This window comes from Leucopleurus acutus (genome assembly GCF_964270905.1).
Source record: "Leucopleurus acutus genome assembly, chromosome: 8".
NCBI lineage: Eukaryota > Metazoa > Chordata > Mammalia > Artiodactyla > Delphinidae > Leucopleurus > Leucopleurus acutus.
The window spans coordinates 87,350,477-87,362,485 of record NC_139151.1 but is presented as its reverse complement, the minus strand read 5'-3'; positions in this window follow the sequence as shown (position 1 = coordinate 87,362,485).

Here is a 12,009-nt window from a genome sequence, read left to right as displayed (position 1 = left end):
GAATGTGTAATGACAGAGCCACTCTGGAAAACGAGTTGGCAGTTTCTTAAAAAGCTAAAATACAAATACCATATGACTCAGTGATTGTACTCCTGGACATAAAATAAAATTTATTTTCACACAAAAAACCTTATAGGAATGTTTATAACCAATTCTAATGCAAAAGTTTCCATACTATGTGATTCCATTCATGTGACATTGTTGAAATGGTAAAATTACAGAAATGGAGAACAGATTAGTGGTTCCCAGTGTGTAAGGAGGGTACGAGGAGGAGGGAACTAGGTATGGCTATAAAAGGGCAACATGGGGGATCCTCGTGGTGATGGAAATATTCAGTATCTTGACTGGATCAATATCAAGATATTGTGATATTGTGCTATAGTTGTACAAGATGTTACCATTGGTGGAAATTGGGTAAAAGGTAAATGAGATTTCTCTGTATTATATCTTACAATTGCATATGAATCTACAATCATCTCAAAATTAAAGTTTATTTTTTTAAAGATTATATAATGACAAGCAAATGCAATTGCAAACTTGGGCTGGACCCTGGACGGAAAATCAAACCGAAGTAACAGCTCTAAAGGATTATTGGGGTAGAACTGAGGAGATTTAAATATGGTTGTATGTTAGATAATATCTACTGTACAAGTTAAATTTCTGAGTGTGATAATGGCGTTGTGGTTATATAGGAACCTATATAATTGTCCTTGTTCTTAGTACACTGAATTATTTAGGGACAATATGATAATATGCAACTAGTTCCCAAGTAATTCATAAATAAGTTTTTTTTAAACTCTCAAATAATTAAGGGAGGGGGGAGAACGAGGGAAAAAGAGATTGAGCAAGCCAGCCAGCCAACATGGAACATTCCTGAAAGATAAGCAAATAGGCAAGAGTGATGATGAGGGAAACAGCTTCCATAATCAGTAGTTATGAACTCTGTCCCATACTAAGAATCTTTAATGTCCTATTTGCCTAGACAGACACTATCTCCTTTTCTAGTCCTTTAGATAAATGCTGTAAACTTTTTATAAATCTTAAACATTTTACTGATCAGCTACTGTGACCTGTTTCAGTACCTTTAAATAGGCTTTTTCAAGTTTGCCAACTTATGTCTCCAAAGTATACATCCCCCTCCGGTCTGAATGTCCTGGGGTCTCATCTTCCCCAGTGGAATGTCAGTGAGCTGCTAGGCAATTCCTAAAGGTGGCTTTAGATTGTACGCATTAAAGTGTTGTGACGTTGATGAATGCAGGGATTGGGGCGTAGTGGTCCCCAGGTGTGAGCAATAGGCACTCTCCTCCTTCCAGAATGTAGTCATATAGATAGCAAGGCCATGTTTAAAAACTTTAAGTTAGTCATTTTTTTTTCCTTCACAGTGGTTTCTTCAGGAAAGTAGAACTGAGTTTCAAAAATGTAAGAGGACATTTTTTCTTTTATATTTTTTACCTTCTGTAATGAATATTTTATCTTGTATGTGAGTTTTAATTTCTTTTTACAGTTATTGGGGTATGTGGTATATGCGTGTGTGTTCATTTGTTTTTTAGAATAATACACTAACCTAGAATCCTGGGGAGAATGAGTAAGATACATACCAAGAACTAGATGGAACAAAAATTGACAGTCTTTCTGGGAAGTCATTTGAAACAGAAGTCATAAATATCCATAGCCTTTGACCTACCAATTTCCACTGAAGAAACCCATCTTAAAGTCGTAGTTTGAAATGTGGGCAAAGATTCATCCACAAAAGTTCACTGACACATTATAAAAGCAAATACTATAATAGAAATAATCTGATATTCAAACTTAGAGGAATAGTTAATTTATTATAGATTCAGGCATTTAGATAGGAAACTGCACATTTTTTAATATTATCTTGAGGCATTTTTAATTAATTAGGAAATGCTTGATGTAAGAAATGAGATAAATATAAACTATTTTATGGGCAAAAGAACTAAAGCTGATGAATCATTTCCAGTTTCCGATTGTGTTCCAATTTCTAATACTTTGTTTCCTCTTTGGAGTCTGTTATTTGGCACTTTTCCTAATTTAGTTTTGAGGAGTTTCCTCTCAGAAAACAATGCCTCTCTGGTCATGGGCAAAATGATCTCTCGTTTATTGATTTCTAGTGTTGACCCTTTATATCCCTAGTTCACTGGTGCAGAAAACAAAAAATGCAAATGACCCTTAATAAATGCCTTGAGAAGAAATTACCACCACCATCCTCAAGAAACCATTTTGGAAATCTTCCAATGTGCACATGTAGAATCTTCAAAGGTCATTATTAATTTAACAGAATTCTTACATGTTGTACCCCCTAAAGAAACTCCTTCAGGAAAGCCTAGAGGATTAGCTATCATTCAGAACATGAAGATTACTTTGTTATAAGAAAGTAGTCAGTCCCATGTTATTCATCAAAGCAATGTTTTATTTAGAAAATCCAGAAAGAAATATATTCTGTTCTGGCAGAAACTGAGGTGAAAGTATGATATTTTTGGTGGATGAAATGCTGAAAGTTCAACTTGAAACTGAAAATTGTTTCATCTTAACAATCACAAGCCATTAACAACAGCACCATATGAAAAGGGCAAACGTGGACACAGGCTTCAGGAACCTGGAATGTGTCCTACTCTATGTGATGAAAAACTTAGAGTGACAGCATTAACCCCCAAGCACACACACACCTTCCATTCCCTTTCATAGTAAAGCAGCTTTTAATTTACTTAATTTTGTCATTGTCATAATCCTCATTTAGGCTGTTTCCAACCTATAAAAGAATTGTATATTCTCCCCAAAGCATTTTTATTGAGTTATTTGCAACAAACTACATATTCTATAAAAACAATATTATTAATTGGGACTGGCTTTCCCTCTCCCCACCGCTGTCTGCCCCACAAAAGACTATTTGACTCATACTGTATCTGAAAAAATGTTTGCAGTGAGAGAGATACAATTATGGAAAATAATACTGTTGCATAAAAGACACATTATTTCAACTTCAATTGTGGGCAATTCAGGGAAACTAAACATTTATTTATTTAACTGTCTTTTGGGGAAATTATATTATAAAATCTAATGAGGAACACTGGAAATATATCTCCTGTTCTTCCCACCAAGCAAGCTCACACCACAGTTCTGAACACTTCCTCTTTCGTGCTTCAGATTTTCTCTGCTTTCCACTGCCTCTGTGAGAGTTTCTACACCTGGCAACGTGCAGGAACTCACACACAAGAGACTTTTGAACTCAAGAGCCTTCCTGAATGGTAATCCTCTATTGTTTCAAAATATAAATAAGCCAAACGCTTAACTATACATTTTTGATTTTGTGTTCCAGTGCCATGATTAAGGTTTTTGTTTTGCTTTGTTTTTTAAGGATCCTAATGTCCTGAAAGGTTTAACGTTCTTCCATTCAAACATCAACCATGCAAAAATCTGACTGAGAAATTCATTCAATATGCAGATGTTGTATAGAAGCAGAGTTAAGCAGGAATGTTGTAATGATAAAGTACAATTTTCAAAAACGTCAACACAAGACTGCCACAGAAATCGAGAATGAACACATTCTACGATTTTATTCAGCCCATTAATTAATGAGAGAATTAGTAAGATGATAAAGCTGGTCCAAAGGAAGTTTGGAGAAACAGATATTAAAGTCAGTCAAAGGAATGCTGAAATTTACCAGCCGATACAAATTAGTTAATATCCCATAGTGCATTAACCTCAGGGTGTGTGTTTTTTTTACTGGAAGGAAATCTATGAGTTAATGTATAACCTCAGTGTCTGGTCTCTAATCAAATAGTAAAATAGCAAAGTCAAACAGGAGAATTCTCAGACATAGATAATTAATTATTAGGCAAACATGTTAAACAATGTCACTGTTGCCTTCCTCCTACTTTATTTCAGGTTTTGGATGATTTTTCTTCATAGTAATGCTTTTTTTTTTTTCAGTACACGGGTCTCTCACTGTTGTGGTCTCTCCCGTTGCGGAGCACAGGCTCCGGACGCGCAGGCTCAGCGGCCATGGCTCAGGGCCCAGCCGCTCCGCAGCACGTGGAATCTTCCCAGACCGGGGCACGAACCCGTGTCCCCTGAATCGGCAGGTGGACTCTCAACCACTGCGCCACCAGGGAAGCCCCATAGTAATGCTTTTTAAAGTGTTTAGAAGAGACTGTACCAAGAGAAATCATAAGGTATTGTTTACCTTGGTGAAATACTCTGACCCTTAGCTCTGTAAGTTCAAAAGCTGATTTTTTTTCCACCCAGTGTGCCTATACACTAACTCAGCTCGCAGGAAACAAATCTACAAATCAGACAAAAGCAATTTGTTTTCATTAAAAATATATGAATAGATCAGATTCTTATATTCTATGGCTGGTACATTCTTTCCCCCAAGGAAAGCAGTAAACTGGGTCCACTTACCATCTCAATGTTGCTTGATGATCTCTAGTGAAACTAGCTAGGAAAATCTAGCTGCAATGCAGTGGAAATGTCCCCACCCTCCTCATTTACCCAAATGAAGGGCGGAAAAAGATCTCCTCCTTTCTCCAAGAGCAGGAAAAATGAGTATGGCCACAAAAAGTCTAGGTTCTTGCTTGGGATTTGGGAAGAGGGTGGAGAGGAATGGTGAGTACTTTCACTCCTTGCCAGTGGGTAGGCTTTACCAAAGAAAACTCTGCTATGGACAATATTGGGAAATTCCATAGATTCCAAGGTAGGTTCCAAAACTAAGCTTCTGCCTCCTAGTGGCTCAGAGCCTGCTCTCAACCTAGACAGTGAAATGAGCCAAGGGCATAGTCCCAAATCCTGTTATTAGTGTCTGCAGTCTCCCTAGGAGCCTCCCCATACACACCCACATGTCCACACACCTCACTCATCTTCCTTTATTGCCCATCTCCTTCATTTCTCATCACCCATGCCCTCCTCTGCTCTGAGAACTTTCCCTTATTTTGGTGGAGTGGGGTGTGAGGAGAGAGGCAGAAACGGTGAAGGAGGCTACCCTGAAACTTATTGTACTCGGAGTATATTCCAAGACCGGAACCCTCTGTTGGGTAAGCTTCCTTCCTGTGCTCCTCTGGCTTCACTTAGCTACTGTTAGTGACCATGAAATCATTCAATAGGTAAATTGCTTTTGCAACTCAACGATTAATGACATCAGGACATCTCCAAAACTCCTGCCTTTGAACATGGATAGCTAAAGGGAGATTTTGATCCAGGACACTTCCTCCCCCAAACTGAATGTACATGGGAGATGCCCGACTGGATCTCTTTGACCTTTTCTAGGTTCCATCATATCTAATGCCTCCTCTGACTGACTCAGTCTTCCTTGGTCTGTAATTTTATCCAAGGTTATAACATATTTACTTTCTTGCTCTTCCTGCTTCTGGTATGAGAAAGTTTCTGACTCTAAAGTGCTTTTGTAAGATGATATATTCCATTGCATGCTCTTAGGTTGGCATGTGTAAAATTTTTTGTTAAGTTTAAATAATTGCAAAAGATGTAATTCTACCATACTGTATATTTTACAAGTCTGTACATATTTTTTTGACAAAACTCTGCACATTTAGCTCACTCAAGTCTCATTCCATTTATGGAGGAAATCTACTACACAACCTAATTAATAAAGCCAGTCCTTATTGACAAACCATTTCAACCAAACAGATTCACTCTCCATCAGTTTTCAATCAAAATAAATCTAATAATATGCATCATGAAAACCATCTCATTTATGAATTTTAACTCTAAAATAGACATATCAGATATCCACATAGATGGGTAGATAGACAAATGGATGGATGTGAAAGAAAGAAAGGAAGGAAGGAAGGAAAGGAGAGAGAGAAATGATAGAGCACTGAGACTTGTTTTGAGTTTGTTACCTAAATAAAATAAGATGGAATCACTTAGAATATTTCTTACTGAATCTGTCCTTGTTCACGAACAAATTCTCCCTTGCCAGATATGAATTCTTTATTTGGTTCCTTTGGAACGCTGGAGACAACCTAGCCTAGGAAGTCACATTCTGTCATTTTCACAGCATCCTATTGGTTGTACCCTATTCATTGTGCAAGGGGATCACATATGCACATAAATAGCATCTTCAAGGCTGACTGCCACACATACATGATGGTTGTTCAGTAAATATGGTTTGAATTAAAGAACTGTGTTCTACTTTTATCATTTAAAACTTAGAGAGCCATCCTTTTTCTAAATGGGGGAAAATCTCTCACCCTCCCACTCCTACCTGGGACAGCCTACAAGGTGAATCTTATTTCAGTTTTCAAATAGAGTGTGAAAAACAGCAACCCAGAAATGATACCATGATGATATTTTTGCCCACTTTGAATACTTATATAGGAAACTGGAAAATATTTTAAATTAGCGACGTTTCAGGAAACCTAGGTACTGTGGTTGCTGTACATATCAGATAACCCTACTGATCAGAATACTCAGTTCCTGCCACCTGTATAGAGCTTCCTAGTTTACAAAGAGTTTTCACGTGTATCTCATTTGAACTAATAAAGCCTCTGAGAAGGAGACAGGATGGATTTTATTCCAACTTTACAGATGAGGATACTTGACCAGGTCCAATTTTAATAAGAGGCAGAGCCAAGAGGAAAATTTTGTTTTCTGATTCCTAGTCCAGTAGGGGTGTGAACGATCAGAGGAGACTTTAAGGAGGAATTTGCATAGGATAGGCTGGGTTGTGCGGCAGAAAAGACAGCCCTAACATCTCAATGGCTCGAAACAACAGAGATCTGTTTCCTGCTCATATAAGTCCAATGAAGGTGGATTGACTTTCCAAGGCAACTGCCCTCCATACAGCAATTTAGCTATCCAGCCTCTTACAGCTGCCCCATGGTTGTCACGTGGGGAAGTGGGTCTTTCAATGAAAATCAAATGCTTTGGTCTTAAAATGACACACCTCCCTTGCCCTGAACAGCCTGTGGGTCAGAACTAGTCATATGGCACTGTCTGACTGCAAGGGGACAGTGTAAGTCTCCTGTGTGCCCAGGGCATGGGTGAGCGCCAACACTCTCTACCAGTATAAACAGGGAAGAATGAATAGGATCTGTAGAAGTAGGAGGAAGCCCCTCAAGGACACGTGTGAAAATCGTGAAATACACGCACAACACTTAATCTTTCTGAAAGCCCAGTGCTGGGTTCTCTCACGTACATTTTTATTAGTTGATGCTGACAACAGCCTGGAAGGTAAATATTATCCCCTAGTTTATGGTTTAGGAAACTGAAGTTCGTAGAAGTTACAAAACTTGCCCCAGAGCACATATTAATACGTGGAGGAAAGTCTACCTCCCTTGTTCTTCTTTTTCTCCATCTCTCAGTTTTATATCATGATCTCTTCACCATCACATAGGGGATTTATTTTTACAGGGCCCTGGGAATCAGTGGGGAGGGATGCACAAGAGCTGGCAGTTCTACTGGCAATGTTTTATTTATTGAGCTGGGTGGTGAGCACACAGATGTGTGTATAATTCTTTTTGTGTCTTAACTATTTCAAAATACTTTTTAAAAAGAGGGGTGGCAGAGTGAGTTTGAAAACTTGTGACAGTTTCTTATCTTAAAAACATAAGTATTTTTTATGAATATCAGCAGCCAGAAAGCAGGAAATACAGTATTGTTAACATTTATTGAGCACATACTATGTCCTAGTTTTAAATAATTTATTAACACGTACTAACTTATGTTTCCCTTCCAACAATGCTACCAATGAGGTAGGTACTATCATTATCCTTATTTTAATGAGATGAAAAAATTGAAGTCAGATTAAGTAAATTATTTAAAGTCAAATAATTTATAAAGGGGAAAAACTAGATTGGAATGAAGCACTCTGGTTTCAGGACATGTACATATGAAACCCAACACCCTGTAATACCTCCCCCAAGAGGTGAAGGATGAGTCAGATTTGCAGAGGTGAGCCAAAATCTCTCACGCATCTTCTTGTTACATTCCTTAGAGGTTTGCATGCAGTTAAACAGGGAATTAAAAATAGCTTTCTTGTGCCGTTGACCGAAAAAGAGATGATGTGTTTGGCAGCAGTTTCAAAGAAATATTTAAATATATGGGTTTGACTCCCTTGGACTGGTTGAAGGGGAAGGACCAGGCGATAACAGAGGGCTCTACATATCGTGTAAACTTCCTTGGCAAGGAGGGTGGAGTTAGGGAAGGAGTGAAGGCTTTTCGAAGGTCAAGTAATCTCGCCGAGTTGGGGTTTTTCTCCTGCTTGGATTGGGAAACTATAAAAACACAGTTTGGGATTACTGCTGTTGCTGCTGCTCACTAGATCACAGTTACTCCGGGACAGATCTCACTTCAGGATTGCAGGGTAAGGAATTCCTAGGTGGGATTCGCACCCAAGCGAGGCGGAAGCGCAGCGGGAGAGCTCTAGATTGACTGCTGGACCTGCCCGCGCCGGCGCCGCAGCGCGCGCCTGTGGAGGACCGCCGCCAGGGGCCGCCCACGCCCGGCTGGGCCGCTCTGTCTCCTCCCCTGCCCGCTCCCCGCCCCTCGCTCGCCCGGGCGAGCGGAGAAGGCGGAAGTAGGGGCATCCGCGGATGGGGCTCGGGCTTCCGGGGGATTCAGTAACGGCGGCCTTCGGGTCAAGAGACTGGCGTCCTGGCACCCTCGGCTTGGAGTGCGGTGCCTTTCTCTCCTGGCACCTTGGCTGAGTGGAGTCCTGCGGCCGGGCGTAGTCGGCGGCCCAGCGGACCGGAGTGGTGAGTCTCCTTCTGACGGCTCCCGGCGGTGGCGGCCTCTCTCCCCACGGGCTGGGATGCCTCCTCCTCTCCTGTTTCTCACCTCGGGACGCCGCCCCTGGCCCCTAGCTTCCCACGGGTTGGGGACGCCGCCTCCTCTCCCCTGGGTTCCCACAGGTTGGAGACGCCGCCCCCTGTCCCCTCACCTCTGCTCCGCCGGCCGGTGGGGACCACCTCCCCGGCTCACTCCATCCCTCAGCTGGAATCTCGCGCCAACTTTCTCGGCCCGACTTCCCCCACCCCGCGCATTCCCCTTCCCAGAAAAGGAAATCGCCTCCTGTATTTTCCTATTGCTCGGATGGTACCGGCTTTAAAAAATCCCTTTTAGGTTCTCAGCGACTCCCTCTGTCACTGTCATGGGAGAGCTATTTTTGGGTTCCCTGTTGAACTCAAATAGATGTCCCAGGCAGCAAGTGTTTTTTTTTTTTTTGAAAGAAAAGGTTCAGCTGACACGAATGTTCCTCCCCCGCCCTTGCACGCGGCAGTTCTAGCGATTGTTCCAGACGCTGGGTTGATAAAGCTGTTCCTAGTATTTGGCTTCAGGGGAACTCCAGCTGAGTTAGGACTGTCTTGAATGTGAACAGAAAGCACCTACAAATTTTAGGAGCTTCATACAACGTATAGTATTTGCGTGTTTTCTCTGGTTTCTCGGGAGTGTAAATCACTAAATGTCTTGCTACACAGGCATAGAAACAAGAAAAACTTGAAATTCTGAGTGTTGGCCTTGTGAACCTGGCCACTGGTATTTTATCCATTCCCTTGTGATTACTCGGGAAGGGAGAAGGGGCTTTTCTGATGTTGATATGGGAGTGGGGTGAGGACGCTGTGGCTTTTTTTGTGACTCAAGGAAGGAATGTGTCTCAGGCCCTTGTTGCCCATGTGATGATCAGAGTTTCAACCTGCACGCACTATATACATCACAGTATTTAAGAATTGTAACTTGAAGTCTTTTCTGTGACAAATTTGGATACGTGATGCTGATAAATTTTTGGCCACTTAGATTTTGAAAGAAGTTCAAATCTTTGCCTCCTGGAGGAGAACAAATCATGCCTAGGAAAGGGAATGTCCCCTCAAATTTGTGTTAAAAAATAAGGCATAGTAGTTGACTCTTTTGCAGCACCTTCGCCATTGCAGCCCTTTTGCAGGTCTTTGCAATTTTAAGAATAGATCTTAAGGATTTGGTAAATAGTTCTTGTTTCTAAAGCTAGTAGCAAATTAAAGGTAATTTCTCAGTGTTTTGTATTATGTGGTTTTACTTTAAAACTTAAAATTGACCAGTTCAAGACATAACTTACTGATTTTTTAGCTTGGTACGTTTCTCTCATTAGCATCTGTTGATCTCAAAGGAACAAAGTTTTGTGTATCACTCTACTCCCCCTCCCACAAAATATTTAACAGTATACTCTTTGGAGCATAATATATAACCCCATACTAATAGGTGAATTTAAGCCATGATTTCTTATAAGGCTATTTTTGATATTCATTTTGCAGTCAAAATAAGTTGGCAGTGGTTACATCCCACTATATTTAATTAACTCGGTGCTTACTGTACTAGATTCACAATTACAAAGAGGGAATTACAGTCATGAAGCTCTTAACGTACTAAGGAACCATTTAAACTTTGTGCTGTCTCTTCCATTAATTCATATAGAAAGCCACATGAATTCTGAATGTTAGAATAGAAAAGAGGCCAAAGAAATCTTTGAAGGTAAGAATATCTGTTTACTCTTATTTATTTTAGCTTATGTAAAGCCAAGCGTACCTCTGTAGCATCTCATGAAGTGAATACCTAAGGCACCATATGAGGTTAAAAAAAAATACTAATAAAGCATAGTATTTTCTACACGGTTGCCAGATCATCATCTTCTTCTTTTTTTTAAAAAAATTATTTATTTATTTATTTTTGGCTGTGTTGGGTCTTTCGTTGCTGCACGAGGACGTTCTCTAGTTGCAGCCAGTGCGGGCTACTCTTCATTGCAGTGCATGGGCTTCTCATTGCGGTGGCTTCTGTTGTTACTGAGCACAGGCTCTAGGTGCGCAGGCTTCAGTAATTGTGGCTCGCAGGCTAAATAGTTGTGGCTTGTGGGCTCTAGAGTGCAGGCTCAGTAGTTGTGGCCCATGGGCTTAGTTGCTCCGCAGCATGTGGGATCTTCCCCGACCAGCGCTCGAACCTGTGTCCCCTGCATTGGCAGGTGGATTCTCAGCCACTGCGCCACCAGGGAACCCCCCCAGACCATCTTCTATAGCTGACTCTAAGCACTTTTGGGGTTTTTTTCTTGGTGTTAATTAAAATAGTTACTCACTGTAGTTAAGAAAGTGATTTTCAGTTAAGTCATCACAGTCCCTAAAAGTAAAAGGAAAAAACGTTTTAACTTGCCAGAAAGAGTAAACCTAAAAATACTGAATGGCACTCAGAATACTGCTTTAGGTTAATTTTCCCTTTGTAGTATAGTTACATGGGACTACATACTGTAGACAGAGTGACTACCTAAAAAAGTTTATTTGAAAGATGAAAAGCTTCTGTATTACTTAAAGCATGAAAAATAATGGCATGTATATTTTTAAGAGTGCTCACTTTCATGTCTTGACACTGCATTCCTGCAGTGGAATTCCTTTTAAGGAATTGTGACTGATTGGACAGATTTTCTTAGTAACACATTTGCTATAAAAGGTCTCTAAATCTAAAGACCTTCAAGTCTTTTGGACTGGATAGCAAGAGGGCAGTTCATCGACTATCCAATAAACTGAATTTTAACTGGACATTTGGGCAGAAAAGGTAGACTTAGCTCAGGGACTTCTGCTTTTGTCTCCTGGCTAGCATTTTGATATATGCTGTACAACCAAACGAATATTAATTTCTCAAAAGTGATTTTACTTTAAAAAAAATGGTTAAAGTTTCAAAAGGTAACTATACCTGGAATTATCAAAGGTATATAAAATGTGTTCTCATACTTACTCTGCTTTTGGGAGTGGGAATTATAAAGCCTTTGATATTGGATATCAAAACATATCATATTGGATAACCAGCATCTATCAGAAACTATAAAAAGTTATATACTTTTTGACCTAATAATTCTACTTCTAAGAAATTTAACTAAGGTAGTAATTGAACACAAAAATGTATATGGGAAGAAAAATAACAAAGGATATAAACCCTAGTATAGCATTACAGTGTTATCTATCAACAGATTTGGAGGGTATAACAGGGGCCTTATAACCCCATCCTGGAGCACAGGCG